Here is a 24212-nt window from a genome sequence, read left to right on the forward strand (position 1 = left end):
CATGCTGGCTTCAGACTGTGGGCTTTAGTCACTGTGTGCCTATAATTGTGTTTTTTGAGAAATTTTTGTTTTCCATCTGTTCTTTTTCATTTTATGGTTTGTTTTTTTTTTGCCTTTCTGTGTGTTCCATTCAGTTTTGATTTACCTATAGTGTTCTTGAGCGCATCTTTCTGCATAGTTGTTTCAGCTATTGCTTTAGCGATTGCATATATTTTATACACACATATACACACATTGTGTGTGTGTATATGTACACATTTATATAGTGTGTGTATATATATACACATATATATACACACACACACACACACACACACACATATATACATGCACATCTATCAGTCCACTGGTGGCAACACTTGTCAGTTAGAGGGAAGTATAGAAATCTTACTCCCCTTTACATCCCTTTAGTCTCCCCGACTAAAAAATTGTCTCATTTATCTCCTCTGTATAACCACATCAGGAATTGTTATAATTTTTACTTCAATCATCAAACATAATTTAGAAAACTTATGAGGAGAACCTTTACTGTATTTAATCATATTTATTCATCTTTCTGTGCTCTTTCTTCCTTCATGATGTTTCAAGATTCCTTCTTTTATCAGTTCTCTTTGTTTACAGAACATCCTTTAGCCATTCTTTTACAGTAGGTCTGCTGGTGACAAGTTCTTTTAGTTGCTTTTCATCTGAGAGTATCTTAATTTTCCTTTCATTCCTGAAGTATACTTTTTCTGGTTATAGAATTCCGGATTGACAGTTCATGCCTTTCAGCACTTGAAAGATGCTGTACCACTTTTTTTCTTGCCATCGTGCATTTTGATGAGAAATCTGCCTCATTCAAAATGTTTTCTCCTTGTAGGTAAATAGGGAAAACATCATTTCTCTCTAGCTGATTGCTGATGTCAAAAGGTTTGTTTGTTTGTTTGTTTGTTTGTTGTTGTTGTTTGGTTTTGTTTTGTCTTTTGTTTTCCGAAGTTTAGCCAGGGTATGTCTTGCTGAAGGTCTCTTTGGGTTTATCCTGTTTGGCTTCCTCTCAGTTTCTTGTCTCTATAGATTGATGTCTTTTGATAATTTGGGGAAATTTTACATCATAATTTCTTTTACTATTTTTTCAGCCTTACTCTCTTTTTCCTTTCTTCCTAAGCTTCAATGACACAAATGTTAGATCCTTTGTTACAGTCCCACATGTAACTGAGGTTTTTTTTTCTACAGTCTGTTTTCTCTCTATTTTCAGATTGGGTAATTTTCATGGTTTCATTGTCGACTTCATTGATTCCTTCCTCTGCCCTCTTCATTCAGCTATGGAGCCAATTCACTGCATTTCAAAATTTTGTTTATTTCATATTTTAGTTCTAAAATTTCCATTTGGTTCTTCTTTATATATTCTGTTTTTTTTCCTGTGACTTTCAATATTTTCATTTGGTTCAAGCATGGTTATAATTGCTCATTGAAGCATTTATATGAGGGTGGGTTTAAAATATTTTCCAGATATTTCTAACATTTTTTTTTGTTATCTTGGTGTTTGTGCCTGTTAATTTTCTTTTCTAATTTGGTTTGAGATATTTTCTGTTCTTGATATGAGTGATTTTCAATAGAAACCTGGACTTGTGGGGTGTTATAATAGTCTAGATTTTACTTAATCCCTTATTTTTAACAGGCTTTAAAAAAAAAACCATGGAGACTGAGGGTTCTAAGCAGAGAAAAACAAAAGCTCCAAGTCTTCTCAAAGCCTAGCACCATTGTTCAGTGTTACTTCTGCCACATTCTTTTGGCAAAGATGACTGCAGTGTCAGATCAGACAATCAACTCCATCTCTGGGTGTGGAGAGTGACCATTGTAAAGGAGGCATGCAGGATGGGAGTGACGGCTGTGGCTATCTTTGGAAACAATCTTCCTACAATAATAATTATTTTACCCTCTGGAATTATGGATTACTCTTATAAACTATTTTTTTATATTTTTCTAGTTTTCTATATTAAGGTTATGTTCCTTTTAATAGCAGAAAAATATATGCCAATAAATCAGAAAAATCAGAAAAAAGGCCAAATTTCACTATGTTGGGTGCTTTGCAAATGGAATTCAACAACTGTGACCTTTACTCTTTAAAAAATATAAAGTGTTTAAAGGTAATGCCTGGAATGGTTTCAAACACTTAGAAATGATGCTCTGTGTATGTTTCTTTTTGTATGATCTAGTTTAGAGCATGGAAAGGTATTCACTGGTACCTGCCATCCCTTTCTTTACACAGGTTTAGGCAAGGGCGAATTCTTATAGCCTTCTCACCTGAAGAAGTTGTTTGGAGTTGTGACATGCCAGGTTTTGCTGACCACCCTTCCCTTCTCATTCCTCCATATATCTTACCAGCACAAGTGGTACATAAACCTGGATCTCTGTTGCCATGTAACTACAGAGACTATGAAAATAGCAGCAACTCTATTTTCCTGGATATGCTGTTAGGAAGCCCAAGAAAATTTAAAGACAGATTCTCTAGCCTCTCCTTAGGAGTAAGTTGGGGCCCTGTATGGAGAGTAGAAGCTTCAAAAGTGGGTAGTGGTTGATTACACATAAAGTGGGTATTAGAACATGCACATTGTACTGGATTTTAGATACTACAATGAAACTGCACAATTTCAACATGTGGAGGAAAGACTTGGGAAACATTGTTTTCCTTATCTTGAGTAATTATATAACTGTATTCTAATGTAGTACTGTAGAGTTTGCAGGGCATTTTCATCTCCACTTTTACTTCTCATTTGAACTTCAGTATCTTATCATAAGATGAGAGTAATAATATCTACATGTCAGAATGTTGTGAGTTAGGTAATAATACCTATACTTTACATAGATAACGAGGTCTTTTTTGAGAATTAAATGTGATAACAAAGGTAAAATTTTAAAATTTTATGATAAGACTCAAATGTTAACTGTTACTATTTTTATTCTTATTCCTTTTGGGCACAGCATGTACCATTTCCAAAAAAATTGGACATGAAAAAACCTAGGTTCATGGAGGTTAAATCATTTGCCACCTAGTTAAATGGTTGCATTTGGCCTCAATCTACATCTTTTGTTTCCTAGTTCACTGATCTTCACAGTTTTATTATTATTTCAAACTATTTATGGCTTTGGAACATTTTCCAAACTCTCTTGGTAATCATAAATTCCTGAAGGACTTACATCTGTCTGTGAAGTGGGAGGGAGGATAAGGTTATACATTTCTAATCACAGAGACCATCACTTATATCAGGGGTCAGACAACTACAGCCTATGTCCCCATTACTGTTTTTGTAATAGAATGCAGTCACATGCATTCATGTATGTATTTGATGTCTGCTTTCATACTACAGTGGCATTGTCGAATACTTGCAACAGAGACTCTAGGTCAGTAGAGCCTAAAACATTTCTCATCTGACCCTTCACAGAAAAAGTTTGCTGATCGTTGGCTTTTATCATCATCCCAAATATACATAAAACCGGTGCTCTCAAAGAATGATGTTCCACGGTTCATGAGTAGCATCAGCAGGTGTCCTTTTTCAGCTCCTCATCCCCAGCTGAATCAAGGTGGGCAAATGGAGCCCTTTAATTTTTCTGTATTTCTCCTCAGGAGAAACTCGTGTTACCTGAACACTGGAAGCATTTATTCCTGGAAGTCCCTCTGACCTTAACTTCATTGAACCTCAAAACAGGAAGAAACAGTCTTTAGAAAACGTGCTGTTTGGCATCTTCACTCAAGGGATGAGAAAACTGAGACCCACAGAAGAAAAGCAACTCCCCTCAAGTTAGGCAGTGGTTGGCAGTTAGATCTGAATCCAGGAATCCCTACTTCTAGTGATTACGTTACACTGAAAACTGAATTAGACTGAATTATATTTTTCTACTTGTGGAATGCGGGTGTGACTTTTCATCCAGCTGTTTTGTACTGGGTAGAAAAAGGCCACAGAGAGATTAAAGGAATCAAAAGACACTGTCCAGAAAGTTCACATTAGGATATGAGATCTTGAGCCTAAATAAACAGACCCAGTATCCAAGCGTTGCCTTGTTTTTCTAAGCAAAATTACAAATGAAAGTCCAGACTTCTGTATTAATCTTAGTTTGCTTGGCCCTGATTCCCTTCATTTTCGATTTCACTCATGGCTAAATATAGAGTTATTGTCTAACATGAAGTTGTGGAGGTCTCAGAAGACCAGGCCAAGCCTCTGTCAGCAGTTCAAATAGCATGAGTGAGCACAGCAAGGCAGGGAATGCACAGAGGGAGAGGCTAGCTTACAGCTTTTCTCCCTGAGTTTCTTTATGTTGTCTCTGGGTGAAGATCTCTCTTTTTGCATTTATTGATTCATCAATTGTGTAGAAATTGTATGGTTCTGTGAGAAAAGCTAAAATCCTTGTGTTTGGGGCACCTAGGTTTATCCACTGAATAGATGATCTTTTTTGCCCCAGTTCATCTGCATAAAAAGCCTCGGCCCCTAACGTAATTAAGCTTGACAGGGCTCCCAGTGGTGAAGTGGGGCTGCAATCACAAAAGGCCCAACAGGCAGGCAGGTAGGTGGGCAGGAAAGGTCTGGGCAAGAACATGAGTGAGGGGGTAGTGCCGTTGGATAGAACTTTAAAAAAATGACTTTGTAGAAGGATTGACAACAACTTGCAGGACTGGGCATGGAATCTGTTTATTTCTGCCAAGCATCCCCTCTCTTGTTCTAGTAATTGTACCTCTTTCCTTTAGGGAGATCCATCCTTCTTACTCTGTGTGACTCAATGAGGGTTTGAATCAGGGGGCTTTTTCCCTCTGATTATAGATGAAGTCATGTGGTCCAAGGTAGGCCATTGGATTATCCTGCTCAGTAATTTATTTCCTGAACATAGAAGGTAGATGGGGCAGGGAGCCCTGGTAGGAATGCTTACCTACTGTGGGGAGGCCCGAAGCACCCCTGAGTCCAGCCATCCCAGAGTGTGCTTACTTGCTCTTCAGTTTTTGCACTCATCCAGTATTACTCCAATTTATAAATCATCTTTTTTTCTTTTTTTTGAGATGGAGTCTTGCTCTGTCACCCAGGCTGGAGTGCAGTGGCACGATCTTGGCTCATTGCAACCTCCGCCTCCCAGGTTCAAGCGATTCTCCTGCCTCAGCCTCCTGGGAAGCTGGGATTACAGGCGCATGCCACCACACCAGGCTAATTATTATTATTATTTTTTATTTTTTTATTTTTTATTTTTAGTAGAGACGGGGTTTCACCGTGTTAGCCAGGATGGTCTCCATCTTCTGACCTCCTGATTCACCTGCCTAAGCCTCCCAAAGTGCTGGGATTACAGGCGTGAACCACCCTCGCCACCCACTGGCCAAACTATTTTTTTTTTTTCCTTAAGTTAGTAGTTTCTGTTGCTGTTGCCTACAAAATGTTTAAATGATACCAAGGGGCATGGAATGTCTGGATCTGACACGTTATGTATTTAGCAGAAACACCATTAGTTACATATTAGTTCTGTTGTACACAGAAGGAAATTGAAAATAAGAGAGCCTAGAAAGTTGTCAAAGTTTTTGCTGCTAATAAAGGAAAGAGCTAGGATTGCAGTTTAGGATTGTTATATTCTGGATCCATGAGAGCAGGGTGGAGCTGAGGGCAGGTGCCAGAAGTGTGGGTCTAAGGAAGCACCCAGGAGAGCTCCAAGAAACCAGTTGCTCTCTAAGGAACAAGAGCCTTGCATCAGTCTAGCCTGCCCCACACTCTTTTTGTTTCCCGGAAGCAGTATCTCTTCATATACAAAGGTTAAGGGACATTTTTTAGAGTCAAAAACATTTTTCAGGTGAGAGTACTGAGCTCCAGAGATGTCAAATGTATTGGAAACATAGCAAAGTCAGAACTCCAGGCTTCATAGCAAGTTAGTGCCAAATCAGGGATCAGGATAGAAGGTTCCCAACACCCAGCCTAGCATCCTTCTAGTGCCCCATGTATCTCTTACTGCTTTGATTTCTTCTGGAAATGATGGCTTGTTACTTATTTGGCACTACAGAACAGTGTAGTATAGTTGTGCCAGATACACATTTAACTTTTGTAAATGTCAGTGTTTAAATAGTTGGCAATGATAGGAGGCATGGCAGAGAAAGAGAGAATTTTAATGTTGCAAGTGATTCTGTCAGTCTGGCTTATGGGTCAAAGGGAAAATGAGATGGGAAAGGTGAGTATGATCAGTCAGTTGGTTTCAGGCCTCATATATCTCTTACAGTGTGATCATTTATCCAGCTAACCATATATCTCTTTTAGTATGGGCATCTCATATATACATATATATACACACACATACACACACATATATGTATCTCATCTCATCTATATGAGATATATATGATATATATGCTCTCATCTCATACATGTATACATCTCATATATATATCTCTTATATAGATGAGATTAGATATATGATATATCATATATATCTTATGTATTTGAGATCTCATATATAGCTCTTAAAGTGTGAACATCTATCCATGCTAGCCAGCCATATATTTTATACATAATTAACAAGGACCCGGAAACACAGTCTACCTATTTCCACTGATGTTTCTTCCTTCCCAATTCTAGCTGTCTGTTCAACATTTGGAAGAAAAAACTGACACTGGCGGTATTCTGGCAGCTGGTGTTAAAAATTATGGACAAATACATTTTCAAGGATAGTTTGAGCAGATGTTGTTATTTTCTTTGTGTACCGACTTTAGAATTTCAGCTCCATGAAACTTGCAGCTCCACACCTTACCTCAGTGGGAGGCAGTAGAATATAATGTAACTGTAGGGCATTGTCTCTGGCATTAGAAGTACTCACATTCATATACTAGTCCCATGTGTGATTCTGGGCAAGTCTTAATTTCCTCAGATTATAGGGAGATACTGATGTAGAAACGTTTAGCATAATTCACTGACTACATATAGTGTGCGAATGCTAGCTTATTAACTTAGCTTTAGAAGTGTTCAAAAATTTTTTTTCATGTGATACTAGCCAAATCTAGTACTAAAAAGAGTTGGTACTTCTGACTCTGACTCTTAGTTCACATTTTATCTTTACCTATATTCATAAAATGAGGAAATAGGATCAAACATTCTTCCCAAAAATCTAGATTTCTGATGATGGCAATATGGACACCCTCATCTATTTCTGTTTCAATTATCTTTGCCTGTTTGCATAACAAACCATCCAAAACCTTAATGGCTTAAAATGCACATATATTAAGCTCACAAGTCTTAATATATGAGTCATTTAGGCAGCACTGGTCTCCTGTGGACTCATTCTATGTCTATAATCATTGCTAATCTTGACTGGGCCTTCTTACATAGATGTGAATCAACTGGTTATAGCCTGGTCTAGGACAGTCTTGGCTGGTGCAGCTTAACTTCCTCCATCAGGCTGCTTGGGTTTGTTCATATGGTGGTGGCAGGGTTCTGAGAAAGACAGGGGAAGCACACAATACCTCTTGAGGCCTAGGTTCAGAACTGGGACAATATCACTTTCTCTATATTCTATTAGCCAGAGCAAGTCACAAGGCTGGTCTAGATTCAAGAAGTGTAAACAATACTCATCATTTTGATGAGATAAGCTGCAAAGTTATATTTCCAAGGAATGTGGACCCAATGAGGAATATAATTGAGACTGTATTTTCATAATCTAATTAATTTCATAATTCTCACCTCATCTATACAAGAGATATATATGATATCTGCTCTCATCTCATACATGTATACATCTCATATGTATATCTCTTATGTAGATGAGATGAGATATCTCATATCATACATATCTTATGTATTTGAGATCTCATATATATATCTCTTAAAGATATCTGGTATCTTTCAGTATGGTCTGATATATTCTGCAGACAAATGTTTGTCTTCCTTGGGAGAAACTTCAGGTTCTCCAGCAGTTTAATGGTGACAGACACATGCAGGACATGAGGTTTTTCCTTATTCTATTTTTCCCCAACAGGATTCCTGGAATTGGGTTAAGACTTTTAACAGAGAGGATTCTTGCCCTGTCAGAACTCAACCCAGAGAAGAAAACATTTGTTTCAGATTTGGAATAAAATACTCTGCCTATTTGTTTATAGAATTGTGCCCATCTGGACATGGCCTGAACTTGCAAATGCATTTGTCAATTAGAATTACTGGAAAATGTAATTGCTGCTCCAAATACTGGCAGCATAATCTTCTCCATCATGACCAGAAGAAAGGAACATAGACAAACATATGGCAAAGAACGCTACTTTAGGTAGTAGCTACAATATAATTTTGTTCTTTTCCTTAGCAATGGTAGAGGTGGTGCTTGTGGTGGTGGGGTGAGTGTGTGTGAATAAATATAGTTGGAGTGTCCAACAAATGTTCTCTGAACAGAATCATGACACCTTATTATTTCAATGGCAGCCAAGAGGTCTATGGTGTTCTTGTGCTGCTGGTGCTACTGGTTCTTGTTTCTACTGGTGGTGGTACAGGTGCTAGTGTTAGTCACTGATGAGGATGAAGGATCTATTGCCTCTGGAGTTCAAGAATAGAGAGTGTGATTCTCTAATACTATGTTACAGAGTTCCTGAGGGCACTACAAATAGAAATAGAAATAATTATATTATTAATTGCTCATGGGAATAGAAAATGAATAGTTTCTAGCCAGCCATGTTCTTTTGTATTACGTATGTGTTCTAAAATTTTTAGTGTATTATAATATTGTGATGGTTAATATTGAGTGACAACTTGACAGGATTGAAAGATGCAAAGTATTGTCCCTGGCTTTCTGTGAAAATGTTGCCAAAGGAGAATAACATTTGAGTAACTGGACTGGGAGAGGCAGACCAACCCTCAGTCTGGGCGGGCACCATCTAATCAGCTGCCAATGTGGCTAGGATAAAAGCAGGCAGAGGAACATGGAAGGACTAGACTGACTGAGTCTTCCAGCTGTCATCTTTCTCCTGTGCTGGATGCTCCTTGCCCTCGAACATTGGACTCTAAGTTCTTTCGCTTTTGGACTCTTGGACTTATATCAGTGGTTTGTCAGGGGTTCTCAGGCCTTTGGCCACAGACTGAAGGCTGCACTGTTGGCTCTCCTACTTTTGAGGTTTTGGGACTTGTACTGGCTTCCTGCTCCTCAGCTTACAGTCTATTGTGGGACTTCACCTTGTGATTGTGTAAGTCAATACTCCTTAATAAACTCCTCTTCAGAACGTCACACACCGGGTCCTGTTGTGGAGAAGGGGGTAGGGGGGAGTGATAGCATTAGGAGATAAACCTAATGTAAATGACGAGTTAATGGGTGCAGCACACCAACATGGCACATGTATACATATGTAACAGACCTGCACGTTGTGCACATGTACTCTAGAACTTAAAGTATAATAAAAAAATAAAATAAAATAAAATAAACTCCCCTTCATATATACATCTATCCTATTAGTTCTGTCCCTCTAGAGAACCCTAATACAAATACTTATATAGAAATATGCATAGATCATTAATATTCAGCTTGATTTTTTGGTATGAACACAACTATATGACTAGCACCTACATTAATAAGTACAAAACATTATCAGGTCTACAGAAGCCCCTCTCATGCCCTTCCCAGTCACTACCACTTCTCAAATATAACCACTGTCTTGTTTCCCAACAGCTTAGTTTTGGTAGTCTTTCTACTTTAATTAGATGGAATCATAGAGTGTATTCTTTCTCTCCTTTCTCACTCTCACTCTCTTTTGACTTGGCTTATTTCACTCAACATAATGATTTTGAGATTCAATCAAATTGTTTCATCTATCAGTAGTTCTTTCTTTGTCATTGCTTTCTAGTATTCCTTTTTATTGATAATTTATGATTTGTTTTCCCATTCATCTGTTGATTCACTTTTGAGTTGTTTCCATTTTTGTCTATTATCATTAAGCTACTATGAACATTTTGGGTATAAATCTGTGTGAGAACATATATACATTTTTTGTGGATTAATCCTTATAAAAATGGCTGGGTTTTTTGGTTAGTACAGTATATAACTTTGAGAAATGACAAAACTGTTTTTTAAAGTGATTATGCTGTTTTATGTTCCTAAAAAGCATGTGTGAGAATTCTAGTTGCTCCACATCCTTGACAGTATTTAGTATGGTCAGTCATTCTAATTGTAGCCATTTTTATAGGTGTGTATTACATGTATGTTAAATTACACATTTTTTTTCTGATGGTTAATGATGTTGAGTACCATATGTATTTATTGGCCATTTGTAGATCTTTATTTTTGGTAAAGTGTTTAAATACATTATTAATTAAAAAATATATTTGAGTCCCTAGTTAACACTCATAAGTGAAATTAATGGATGATATGTGATTCCATTTTTTTCACATTGTTAATTTTTTATTAGGTCGTTTGTCTTTTATTGTTGAGCTGTAATAATTCTCCATATTTTCTGGATATAAGTCCCTTGATATTTGTTATTTGTGTTTTCTCTCAGTCAATGGCTTGTTCTCATTTTCTTACCAGTGACTTTTAAAGAGAAAAGGTTTTTCATTTCCATGAATTCCAATTCATCAATTTATAATTTTAATATTTCATGCTTTGTCTTCTTTTCTTTTCTTCTCTTTTCTTTTCTTTCTTTCTTTCTTTCCTTTCTTTCTTTTTTTTTTTTGAGACAGTGTCTCACTCTGTCGCCCAGGCTGGAGTTCAGTCGCACCATCTCGGATCACTACAACCTCTGCCTCCCAGGTTCAAGCAATTCTCCTGCCTCAGCTTCCTGAACAGCTGGAACTGCAGACATGTGCTACCACGTCTGGCTAATTTTTGTATTTTAAGTAGAGATGGGGTTTCACCATGTTGGCCAGGCTGGTCTCGAACTCCTGACCTCAAGTGATCCACTTGCCTTGGCCTCCTAAAGTGTTGGGACTGCAGATGTAAACCACCACACCCAGCCTTGTGTTTTCTATTTAAGAAACCTTTGTCTACTTCAAGGTCACAAAGATATTTTCTCTTTTTCCTATAGTATTAGAGTTTTAGATTTTACATTTAGGTCTATGATCCATTTTGAGTAAATTTTTGTTTATGGTGTGAGATAAGGATCAATTTTCATTTTTTTTTCCCACATGGATATCCCCTTTACTAGTAACATTTGTTGAAAAGACTTTCTCTTTTGAATTAACATAGAAATTTGTCAAAAATCAATTGATCAAATACTTATAGGTCTGCTTCTAGACCCTCTGTTATATTCCATTAGTCTGCATGTCTAACTTTTCACCAATACCAAACTGTTTGGATTTCTGTAGCTTTAAAATAAGTTCTGAGATCAGAACAGGTTCTCCAACTTTGCTCTTTTCTTTTAAAATTGTTTTTATTCTCTGGAACCTTTTAAATTCCAAACATATTTTAGAATCAGGCTGTCGATTTCTACAAAAATCTGACTGCAATTTTAATTGGGATTGAGTTAAATCTGCAGATCAAATTTATGAGAATTGTCGACTTCACAATATGAGTCTTCCAATCTACAAACATGGTATATGTTTCTATTTATTTAGATCTTCCTTAATTTCTTTTTCTTTTTTTTTTTCTTTTCTTTCTTTTTTTTTTTTTTTGAGATGGAATCTCGCTCTGTCGCCCAGACTGGAGTGCAGTGGCCAGATCTCAGCTCACTGCAAGCTCCGCCTCCCGGGTTTATGCCATTCTCCTGCCTCAGCCTCCCGCTGGGACTACAGGCGCCCGCCACCGCCCCGGCTAGTTTTTTGTATTTTTTAGTAGAGACGGGGTTTCACCGTGTTAGCCAGGATGGTCTCGATCTGCTGACCTCGTGATCCGCCCGTCTCGGCCTCCCAAAGTGCTGGGATTACAGGCTTGAGCCACCGCGCCCGGCCTAATTTCTTTTACAATGTTTTACAGTTTTAAGTGTCAAGATCTTGTGTGTCTTTTGTTATATTTATTCTTAGATAGTTTATATTTTTTAACATGACTATTAGTGAAATTTTAACAATTTCACTTTCCAATGTTTTGCTGCTCACATATGAGAATATAATATATTTAAAATAGTAAGTTTGTGTCCTGCATTCTTGATAAATATTTTTATTGGTGCTAGTAGTTGTTTTGTAGATTTGTTTGGATTTTCTATGTAAAAAATCAAATCATCTGCAGAGAGTGACAGTTTTCTATTTCCTTCCTATTTTTTATATCTTTTCCTCTTTTTCTTACCTTACTTACAATGAGTAGGACTGCGAGAACAATATGGAGTATAAGTAGTGAAAATGGGCATCATTTCTTTTTTCCTGATCTCTGGATAAAATAATTCATATGTTCACCATTAAATATGATGTTAATTGTAGATTTTTCATAGATGCCCTTTATCATTTTGAAGTTGTTTGCTACAATTCCTAGTTCGTTCAGAGCTTTTATCATGAATAGTGCTAAATATTTTTAAATGTTTTTTACTGCATAGATTGAAATGATCATACTCTTTTTCTGCTTTATTTTTTAATATAGTGAATTACGTTTATTGACATTTGAATACAGCCAGCATTGTATTTCTGGTATAAATCTGATTTGGTCATGATCCATTATTTTTTTAAATATATCTTTTCATTTCTATTTTCTAATATTTCATTAAGAATTCTGCATCTATCTACATGAGAAATATTCATTGATGATTTTCTTTATTGGTAATGCCATTCTCAGATCTTGTTATCAGGGTTATGCTGGCCTCACAATATGAGTTCAGCTGTAATTCCTGCTTCTCTGTTTTTGAAAATTTTGGGTAATATTTGTATAATTGCTTTCTGCAGTATTTGATTTGATTCAATATCATAGATAGACCTGGGCTTGGAATTTTCTTCTGGGGAATGCTTTTGATATAAAATTTAGCTTTTTATGTATATATTTAGTTATTCATGTTTTCTGTTTCTTCTTGTGTCAATTTGGTGAATTGTGCTTTTCAAGAAGTTCTTCATTTAATCTAAGTTGTTAAATTGTTAGCATAAATTTGTTTCTAATATTCTATTATTATCCTTTTAATGTATGCAGTGATAACCTCCTTTTCATTTATCTTATTAATTGTTCATGTTCTCTCTTTTATTTCTTGATTAGTCTAGCTAAAAGTTTTTCAATTGTATTGATATTCTAAAAAATAGTTTTTGGCTTCTAAATTTTCTCTGTTGTCTGTCCGTTTGCTATTTCATTGAATTCTACTTTTTTCTAACTTACTATTGGAGTGGAACAATATAATACTTTAGATATTTCTTATTTTTAATACAGCCATTTAAAGTTGTAAATTCTTCTCTAATAACTACTTTAGTATATTATCTCCCAAATTTTGATATGCTGTAGGTGATGGTTAATTTTATGCATCAACTTGGCTAGGCTATGGCACCCAGTTGTTTGGCTAAACACTAGTCTAGGTGTTGCTGTAAAGGTATTTGTGGATATAATTAACACTTACAATCAGCAGACTTTAAAGAAAGCATATTGTCCTACATAATGTGGTGGGCTTCATCCAATCAGTTGAAAAGCCTTAGGAACAAAAACTGAGATTTCCTAAAGAGAGGGAACTCTGCCTCCAGACTAAAACATAAAATCTGAGTTTCTAGCCAGCTGCCTTGCCCTGTGGATTTCAGACTCAGGACTGCAACATCAACTCTTAACGTTGAATTTCCAGCCTGACCTACAAAGTTTGAATTTGCTATCCTCCACAATCATGTGAGTCAATTTCTTAAAATCCCTTCTCTCCTTTTGCCTTCTTTTCTCTGCTCTCTTTCAATGTGTATCCTATTGATGCTGTTTCTCTGGAGAACACTAACATAATTGTATTTTTGTTGTTGTTCTACTGAAAATATTTTCTAACTCCTTTTGTGATTTTATATTTTATTCACAAATTATTTAGAAATGTAATGGTAAAATTCTATATACTTGGTTTTTCTTAGATATATTTTTGTTGATTTTAAATCAAATTCTATTGTAATGAGAGGATACGCTTTATATGATTTCAGTGCTTTAAAATGATTGTCACTTGGTTTATGACTCAGCATATGATCCATCTTGGTGAATGTACTATTTGAACTTGAAATATTCTGTATTCTGCATTCCTTGGATGTTGTTTCCTGTGAATGCCAACTATATTGAGGAATTTGAGGGTACTGTTCAGATGTCTATGTCCTTGCTGATATTTTTATGTCTAATTTGTCTATCAATTATTGAAAAATGGGCTGGGTGCAGTGGCTAACTCCTGTAATCCCAGAATTTTGGGACGCTGAGTCAGGAGGATTGCTTGAGCCCAGGAGTTTTAGGGCAGCCTGAGCAGCATAGCAAGATGTTGTCTCTACAAATAACAATAAGAATATTAGCCAGGTGTGGTGGTGTGTTCCTATGGCCCAACTACTTGGAAGGCTGAGGCAGGAAGATCACTTAAGCTCCTGGGAGTTGTCACTGCTGTGAGTTGTGATTGTACCACTGCAGTCCAGCTTGGGCAACAGAAAGACCCTATTTCACAGAAAAGAACAAAAAAAGAAAAGAAAAGTGGTTGTTAAAAATCTTCTGCTTTAATTTTACAGTGGTTTATCTCTCCTTTTGATTCTTCAAGTTTTGATTCATGTGGTTTGAGGTTCTGTTATTAGGTGAACATACCTTTTAGTTGCTATTTCTTCTTGATGAATTGTCTCTTTTATCTAATATCCTTCTTTATCTCAGGTAGTACTCTGTCTTGAAATTTATTCCTTCGGATATTATATGTATTTTCTAGCTATTCCTGCTTTTTTATGCTTATTGTTTGCATAGTGTATATTCCCTGCCTCACATTGTTTTCAATCTATCTTTGCCTTTACATGTAAAGCGTATCATTCTTAAGCAGCATATGATAAGGTCTTGCTTTAAAAAAAATCTACTGTATCAATTTCTACCTTTAGTTGGAGTGTTTTCTTTAGACGACTAACTTTTTTTTTTTTTTTTTTTTGAGACAGAGTCTCACTCTGTCACCCAGGCTGGAGTGCAGTGGCATGATATTGGCTCACTACAACTTCTTCCTCCAAGGTTCAAGTGATTCTTGTGCCTCACCCTCATGAGTAGCTCGGATTACAGGTGTGTGCCACCATACCCGGCTAATTTTTGTATTTTTAGTAGAGGCGAGGTTTCACCATGTTGGCCAGGCTGGTCTTGAACTCCTGGCCTCAAGTAATCTGTCCTCTTCGACCTCCCAAAGTGCTGGGAATACAAGTGTGAGCCGCCGCACGTGGGCTAGACAATTAACATTTAGTGTAACTCTTGAAATAGTTGGATGTAAGTCTATTATTTCATTTGTTAACCTGTGTTTTTTGTTCCCCTTCCTTTCCTGCCCTTTTTTGGATAATTTGAATGTATTTAACATTCAATTTTAATTTATCTATTGGCTCTTTGGCTATATGTATTTATAATTTTTTTGTGGTTGCCGTAAAGATTATACTACACATATCCAATTTCTCTCTGTTTTTAAAAAATATTTAATACTGTACCACTTCAAGTAGAATGTAAAATCATTTCACCTGTATGGGTACATTTATGATCCCTCACTAGCCTAACCTTTATATAGTTGTCATATGAATTTCATTAGTACTTGTTAAAATTCCATAAATGATGTTATTGTTCTTATTTTAATAGTAATACATATTTTAAAGAAGTCAAGAGGGAAAATAGGTATTTACATTTGCACAGATATTTACTATTTCTCTTTTTCTTCCTTCATTCCTGAAGATTTAAGCTTTCTTCTAGCACATTTTCCTTCAACCTGAAGAAAATCCTTCATCTTCTGGCAATAATTTTAGAATAGGTCTATTTGTGACAAATTATCTTAAATTTTCCTTCATTTAATAATGTTTAATTTAATTTTGCCTTTATTCTTGAAGGATATTTTCACTAGAAATAAAACTATGAGTTAATAGTCCTTTGCTTTTGGCACTTTACAGATGTACTTCCACGACCTTCTGGTCTCTAATAAGAATTCTGCAGTCATCCAAATTGCTCTTCCCCTGTATTTAATGTGTTGTTTTTCTCTAACTAGTATAAGAGATTTTTCTCTTTTTTAGTGGTTTTCTGAAGATTAACTGTGTTCAGTTGTAATTTTCTTTGAGTTTTTTTCTCTAATGGGTTCACTAAACTTTAATATGTAAATTTATTTCATTCACCAAATCTGGGATGTTTGAGGGTATTACTTATTCAAGTATCTTTTCTACCTGAATCTTTCTCTCCTCACTTTTTAGGACTCCAATGACATATGTGTTAGAACTTTACATATTGCCCCACAGGACTCTGAAGCTTTGTTACTTTTTTAAAAAATCTGTTTTTCTCTATTTTTCAGATTCAGTAGTTCCTATTTTTTTACACTGAAGTTTACTGATTCTTTTTTCTTTCATCTCCTTTTGCCTATTGGATGAGTGGTGAATTCTTAGTTCAGATATTATATTTTCCAACTCTAAAATTTTTCTTTGGTTCTTCTTATAGTTTCCATTTATCTGATGAGAAATTTTGTCTTTTCCCTACTTTCCACTCATTTTGGATAGTTATAAAACTCGCTTAAAATTGTTGTCTGATCATTCCACCATCTGAGTTATCTTGGGGTTGGCATTCACTGACTGAATTTTCCAATGAAAATTAGTCATGTTTTAATTGTTCTTTAGTTATTTAGCTGTTTTGGAACATTTGAATTCACAATTGAAGTTCTATCTTTCTGTTAGTGGTATTTCTAATTTCAGTTCATTTCTGAAAATCTTTGCCATGGTGTTTCCATCTGTCCCACAAATGCATAGTTTAAAGGTAAACCCAAGATTTGGACAGTTTCATATTCAAAATTAGAGAATTCCCCATCTCCAGCTCTCTCCTCTGCAGGACTTCCCCCATAGTCTGCAGCCTGCTAAGGCTTCTGTTTCTGGGTTCTCTGGCCTTAAAGACAGAATTTCTGTTACAGTTTTTGCCACTAATGCCACTGATCTACCAAGTTTCTCAGATAATTGGGCCTGACAAGAGGGCAGATCAATGAGAAAGAGAGAGAGAGAAAAAAAGGAAACTCATTTCTGCATGGGCAACTTCTAGTTTTCTTTTCCGTCTACAATAATGCATCTGCTTTTATTTGCTTTTTAGGTTCTTAGGTAGTTGGTTTTAGTTTCTTTTCAGATTTTTAGTTTTAATAATAAAGATAATTATACTATCATAGTGAAACCAAAATTCTAGAATGTTAATTTTGATTTCTTCCTTGACTCATGGATTATTATTTAGATGTATATTGTTTCATTTTTAGGTATTTGGGGGGTTTTCTGCTTATCTCTTTTTGTTATTGATTACTAGCTTAATTTCATATTGATCAGAGAATATACGCAGAATAATTTTAATTTTTTTGAATTTTGTTGATGCTTTTTTATGAGTTAGTAAATGAGTCAATTTTGATAAATGTTCCATGTTCATTTGGAAAGCATGTAAAATGCCTTTGCTGAGTACAAACACAGACACACACACACAAGCACACACATACACGTGTATATATCTATTTAGTTTTCTTAATTTTATTTTCAGACCTTCTATACTAGTTTCGGATTTTCTATATGATTTTTCCAACATTTATTGCAAGAGCTGTGTTAAAGTCTCAAATTGTAATTTTAAATGTGTCATCTAATTATGTTTCTGTTGTGTTTTGCTTTATATGTGAATCTATGTTAACAGGTGGCTATATATTGAATTAACCCCTTTATCATTATGGGATGTCCCTCTTTATTAATACATCCTGCCTAACAATCTTAGTTGATGTTAATATAAATATCACAGTTTTCACTAGGTTAAAGCCTATATGTTATGTCTTTTAGAATTTAACCTAGGAATTACAATGTATACCTTTGACTTAATATAATACAATATATTTCATTACTTTAAACACTCACAATACCAGTGAAACCTTATATTCTTTTAGCTCTATTTATCCTCTACTACCTTTTGTATTATTGTTGCCATGCCCTTTAATCTACAAGTATTTTAGAATGAATGAAGTAGTCAGAATGTGATACCATGTGTTCTAGATTGACTACTTACATGTCTGTAGTAGAACGCATTACATTCCAAAATAGTTGGCTCCCCTCTCCATAAAAGATGATTATATATTCATGTCCTTTGAAAAGTGAATTGCAATTCCTTTGTTGGTGGAGTATACTTTTTTCACATTGATGTTGGGCTTGGCCGTGTGTCTTGCTTTAGCCAATGGGCTGTAAGTAGATATCATTTATGACATATTCAAGCAGAATTACGTGATGTGACTGACTGCTCCATGTCTTTTACTTTGCCTCAAGGACCACATATTCCAGATAAAGTCTATTCCTTTAGCCTAGAACCCAGAAGGAAAAGAGAAAAAAACAGGGCCTGGTTGACCTACAGCTGTGGTTAGTGTTTATTGTTGTAAGCCACTGAGCTTTTACAGTTATTAAGTAATGCAGGGCATCTTGTGGAAAGGTATCATTTGCGGACTTGGAGATTCCCCTTGTCGGGGGAATTAATTCCTGCAGGCTTCAGAAACCCGACAATAAGGGCACACTGAAAGTAGATCCATTACTGAAGGGCAGACTTCCAAATCCATAAGCCTGATATGTAAGACCAAACTGTCACTCTGTGAATTCGTTTGGATAAATATCTGTAGAAATTGAAAAACTTAAGCCATCATTGGTAGCTCTTTATGTCTCTATAGTAAAGCTACAGGGGAAACCAAGACTTCATTAGAAGGTTGCTTAGTAAGTATGGTGTGGTAGGCTAAATAATGCCCACCAAACGTGTCCAGATCCTCATTCCTGAACCTGTGTTATCTTATATATCAAAATGGACTTTTCAAATGTGATGAAGTTAACATCTTGATATTGGGGAGAGGGGTTATGTAATTGTTCAGGTGGGCCTGGTGTAATCACAAAGGATCTTATAAGAAGGGGCAGAAGATCAGAGTAGAAGAAAGCAATGTGACAACAGAAGCAAAGATTGGAGTGGTGTGGCCAGCAGACAAAGAATGCTGGCAGACAACAGAAGCTGGAGGAGGCAAAGAAGGGATTTTCTTATGAAAGGGAAGAAACCGGTCCTGCTGCTAACATCTTGATTTTAGTTTCATTTCAAACTTATTATCTCCAGAACTGTAAAAGAATACATTTGTTTTAAGCTACTCAGTTTGTCAAAATTTGTTACGACGACACATGGAGTCAAGAAGAAAATCAAAGGGGTAAATATTTAATGAGATTAGTCTAAGATAGTTTCATTCATCTACATAATAATAAGGATGAATAATTAAAGTCCCTTGGGTAGAACCTCATAAGGCATGGATGTGCCCTGCTTTCATGCGACTTTGTGAAGTCCTTTTAAATGTTATTGGCTGACCTATTCATTAATCATTGTTACCATCTTACTTTGGATATCTATTATATTCATCTATGTCTCAGGTAAATTGTGCTTTTATGAGACCAATTCTATCTTGTAGGTTTGATTTTTGCATAATTTTCGTTTGACCCATTCTCTCTTGATTTAAAATTTCACTCTCAAAGGTCACAATAATTCCCATTATTTCAAAGTGATTCCATAGACCTCCTTCTGGACTCCAAACATAAGGCTACTTATCAAGAAAAATGTTTATATTCAAACAAATGAATCATTTCTTGAATTGTAAAGTTTCTTCTTCACCATGTAAAATAGATATCTTGGTCCCTAATAGCTGTGTAGGTAATATTTATATAGATAAGGCAGCAGTAAATGCTTATTTGGATAAATCTATAGATTCCCTCCCTTCTTTCTTTTTACTGTTATAAGGTAATACATTTTACAATAAAGAAAAAACTAAAATTTCCTAATATTCCTTAGTTTTGCCTTTAAAATCAGTTAATTACTGGAGATATCTTTTAGTTTCAATTTTTAAATTTTGTGACAATTTAATATATATTGTATATATTTAAGGTGTACAAGTTGATATTTTGATATGCATTGTGAAATGATTACCACAGTCCAGTTAATAAACATATCTATTACCCCTACCTGTACATGGAGAGAAATTATAGCAAAAATCTTTAATATATAATGTCATGTATTTCAATTCACTAGTAGTTCTATAACCCTCCACTGTTGCACAATAGAGTATAAAAAATTCAGAAACACAAATTTCCAAGAAAATTTATAGGAATAGCTGATAAAATAATCAATGCCAAAGCCCTATAATATATATTCATATATGAGTGTGCATTAACAATAAAAGTCAGACTCTATTAATTTTGATGTTAAAATTATTATATTTTATTGTACATTTTCTGAGGTATAATTGTGTTCTATTCAAAATACATTAGCATTTTAAAAACCTTTTTTTGAAAAAGGGTAAAAGTGAAAGTTCATTTAAGCAGAGGGCTCCTAAGGCTGGTAAAACTTCGAGAATAAGAAGTATAATACATTTCTTGGTATGCCAAAGAGTATTCACGGGAAAGGAAGGTAAAATATTAATTGATTTACTGGAGATTCTTTTAAGTAATTACTTTTGATTAAAGGAAGAAGCAGTCTCAAAGTTGGGAGATTGGCATAGAAGTCTTGAAAAACAGAAGCTTGGCCTCATAAAGGAAAATTACAATTGGATGAGGAATTTTTAAGAAGCTGAATTAGGGAGCATGCCAAAACAGGATGAGAAAAAGAGGCAGGTGGAAGCCTGAAATCAGATTCGGAGGCCGGTACCATGGCGAGCACCTGGGAGTGGTTGAGGAGAAGCTCTGAGCCAGATGCTGTGGGCCAGTTTCAGGGATAACTGCTGGAGCTAGATCAGAGGGATTAAAACAGTACCAAAACAATATTTAAAAGTAGTATGTTTCCATCACTGAAACGGATGGTATTTGCAAGACATAATAACTGAACCATGGATTTTTTAGCCAGAGGTTCATGAACCTGTCAGGAATCCATGGATAGATTAGAAAACATGCAATTTCCTGAAATTGTTTACACAATGCATACCCGTGCATTTGTAGATTTTCCTGGGGGTAGATGTTTCATAGCTTATATGAAAATTTCACAGCTATCTTAGCCTCTAAAATGTCTGGATGCCCTGCCAACTCCAGGGTCAAAGGTAGCTTGTATACTATAAAAAGGCAGCAAGAGTTTGTTAAAAGGCATGTGATTAAGGCTAATTTGATGCTTGGTCAAAGTTCAAGTAACTTAGCACCTTTTAAAAAATAAATCCAATTCAAGCATTTCCATAACCACATGTCTGAAGCAGGCGTTTGAGTTGTAACTACTGTGCCAACTCAGTTCATTGAGTCAGTGTAAGGCAGGTCACATAGAAATAACTTGAAAGGTGCTTGTTAAAATTATAAATTTGTGGGAAGGTGTGCGGTGGTACCTGGGGTTCTGTAATTTTATAAATTTCCCTAGACATGGTACTCCATGGGGAAAAATAGTGACGTTGACATCACTTAAGAGTTTATAAGAAATACAGAATCTATGAGCCACCTCCATTCCCACCCCCAGAACTACTTAATCAAAATCTGCATTTGATTAATAACATGATTCACAGGTACGTTGTGCATTAAAGTGTGTGTGTGTGATTATGTGTGTGTGTGTGCATGTACATTAAAGTTTGAGAGGTACTGTAGCAAGTTTAGAACTACTAGCCTAGTGATTGATTCTCTGTCTCTGTGTCTCTCTTCTCACTAATATAAAGCAATTTGAATTAAGAATATTTTATTAGGTATTACTAGTTATTTCAAAGCATATTGTACATATTTTCATGTTTGAATGTATTTTTAAATAAATAATATTATAACATTAAATAAATGAAGATTATGTATTAGTTAATGCCTTTCTAGGAGATGAATACATACATTGAAATGTTATTAGAAGCACGTCTGAAAAAAAGAGAAACATTTAGATAAACATGAGTTTCCTAGTATTAGAACTGTGTTAATCTCTTTTCAAAAGTACTTTGAATGTCACTTGATTTTCATAGAAGAAGCAACTTGAACCTTCAAAACCCATAACTCTATCTGTGTAGTAACAGTTGTAGAATTATTTTCTTATCATGTTGAGACACCAGAAGACCGTACACCTCTCTCCCAGGGCATTAAGTGAGTGGATGTTCTCCAGTTATAAATGCAAGGAGAAAAAACAAAAGAAAATAGGTTTTTGCATGTGCTTGCCCCACTAAGATTTTGCATAAAGTATTTTGTTTTGGGGGGGAATTTTTGTTATCCAGCCCCATTCAAAGAGCATCTTGGCAGTTTGATTCGCTTTTATTTTTTGTGCTTAGAAGAGAAAACCCACAGGAATATGAAGTACATGTTTCTTCCTATATACTTTTGTAATCAGAATATGATTAACAGGTTTGATTATCATTCAAGAAGTTGCAGTTTTTTCTGTCTCTCCTCCTCACTCATTTTTAGTGAACGGCTAATATTAAACGGATCGATTGAACCACCCTCTACATCTTATAATCTCTACCTTCTTTCTGCAGCAAATTCAAGGCTGCTGCTTGCTAGAGACCCATCCCTTTTATTTTTTGAACACTTGAAATAAACAGTTTTTAAATATAGCCTACCACGGTGGTTCCTGCACAGATGCTCATCCAAGCTGCTCTGTAACCCAGAGCAATACCAGTCACTACACCCACATGCTCTAGAAAGTTTCCAACCAGAAGAGAAAAATAATTTCTTTCCCTTAAAGTAAGCCCTGAAAGACCACAAATTAATTGGAAATTGGACACCGGTGAGTACAATAGAGACTGGATTACTTTCTAATTAATTTTTTCCTTTTAACTTAAAAAATGTAAGTGTTGGCAATTATAGTACATAAAATAATGCCTCCCTAAAGATGTCCAGGTCCTCACCCCCAAAACTTGTGAATAAAGTACATTGCATGGCAAAAGGGACTTTACTGATATGGTTAAGAATGTTGAGATAGGGGAGAGTACCCTGGGTTATCCAGGTTGGAAAAATGTAAACCCAAGGATCCTTATAAGAGCAGGGCAGGAGGACCCAAACAGTAGTAGCTGTTACGATGGAAACAAGAGGTTGGATTGATGTGAGGAGGGAGACACTAGCCAAGGAATGCAGGCAACCTTTACAGGCTGTAAAGGCAGAAAAACTATTTTCCCTCTGAGCCTCCACAAGCAACCAACCCTGTTAACACCTTCAACTTTAGCTCAGTAAGATTGATTTTGAACTATGACTTCTAGAACTGTAAGAGAATCAATTTGTGTTGTTTTAAGCCATTACATTTATGGTAATATTTTACAGCAGCAACAAAATGGTTGCTGTTATAGAGGTGTTTTATTAGTTATTTATTCTATAACTTTAAATAATTATATTTTTATTTAAAATGCCTATACTGTGGATATCTGTCAAAGTTATCAGTTTTTCTTCCCTAAAGATTAATTTTTTGTCTTTTATATCCTAAGTGGCACCATCCTCTGTCTGGTGAGTGTTTAGAAGGAAATAACCAGTCTCTAAGGGATATGAATGGATTATGATTTGGTCTGAGTGACTGTGCCTCACTTCTGTATCTGGATTGGAGCATTATATTTGCCTAGCAATTTCTCAGTAACCTTCATGGATAACCACTTTCATTTGGCAATCAAAAATACATATATGCAAATCCTGGTTCTACCACTTCTTAATTTGTAGCTTTAGATGTGACAACATTTTTAAGCTTTGAATTTCTTTTCTTTTGTAAATTTCAGCTGAAGTTTTCTCAAATAACTTAAAACAGAGCTACCATTGGATCTAGCTATCGAATGTACCCAAAGGAATATAGAGTGTTACACCAAAAAGACACATGCACTTATATGTTCAGTGCCATGCAATAGCAAAGACATGGAATTGACTTAGGTGCCCATCAATGGTGGATTGGGTAAATCTTAGAATTTATTATCTGTTTAATAGGTATCATAGGGGTATTATGACAGTTATATGGACTAATGCTTGCAAGGGGCTTAGCACAATTCTACTACACAGCAACTACTACCCACTCAATAGATGATATCCATGATTAGTTAAGATTGCAGTAGACTTGGACATGGTACAGGATGTTTGTTTATTACAATTACACGTGGACCACATCTGACATACTGTCATAGATAAACCTTGATAATCTAGGTAATAAGAAATCCCTGGTAATCAGCTAGCTGAAAAGAATAATCATAAGGATAGAGAGAAAGGTGTCTTAGAAGCACTTATTATCATTTGAAAACCTAGTATTCTCCTATGAATAAAACACGTATCCAACTCTGTTCT

The sequence above is a fragment of the Macaca nemestrina genome, chromosome 9, assembly GCF_043159975.1.
Source record: "Macaca nemestrina isolate mMacNem1 chromosome 9, mMacNem.hap1, whole genome shotgun sequence".
In the NCBI taxonomy this organism is placed as follows: Eukaryota; Metazoa; Chordata; class Mammalia; order Primates; family Cercopithecidae; genus Macaca; species Macaca nemestrina.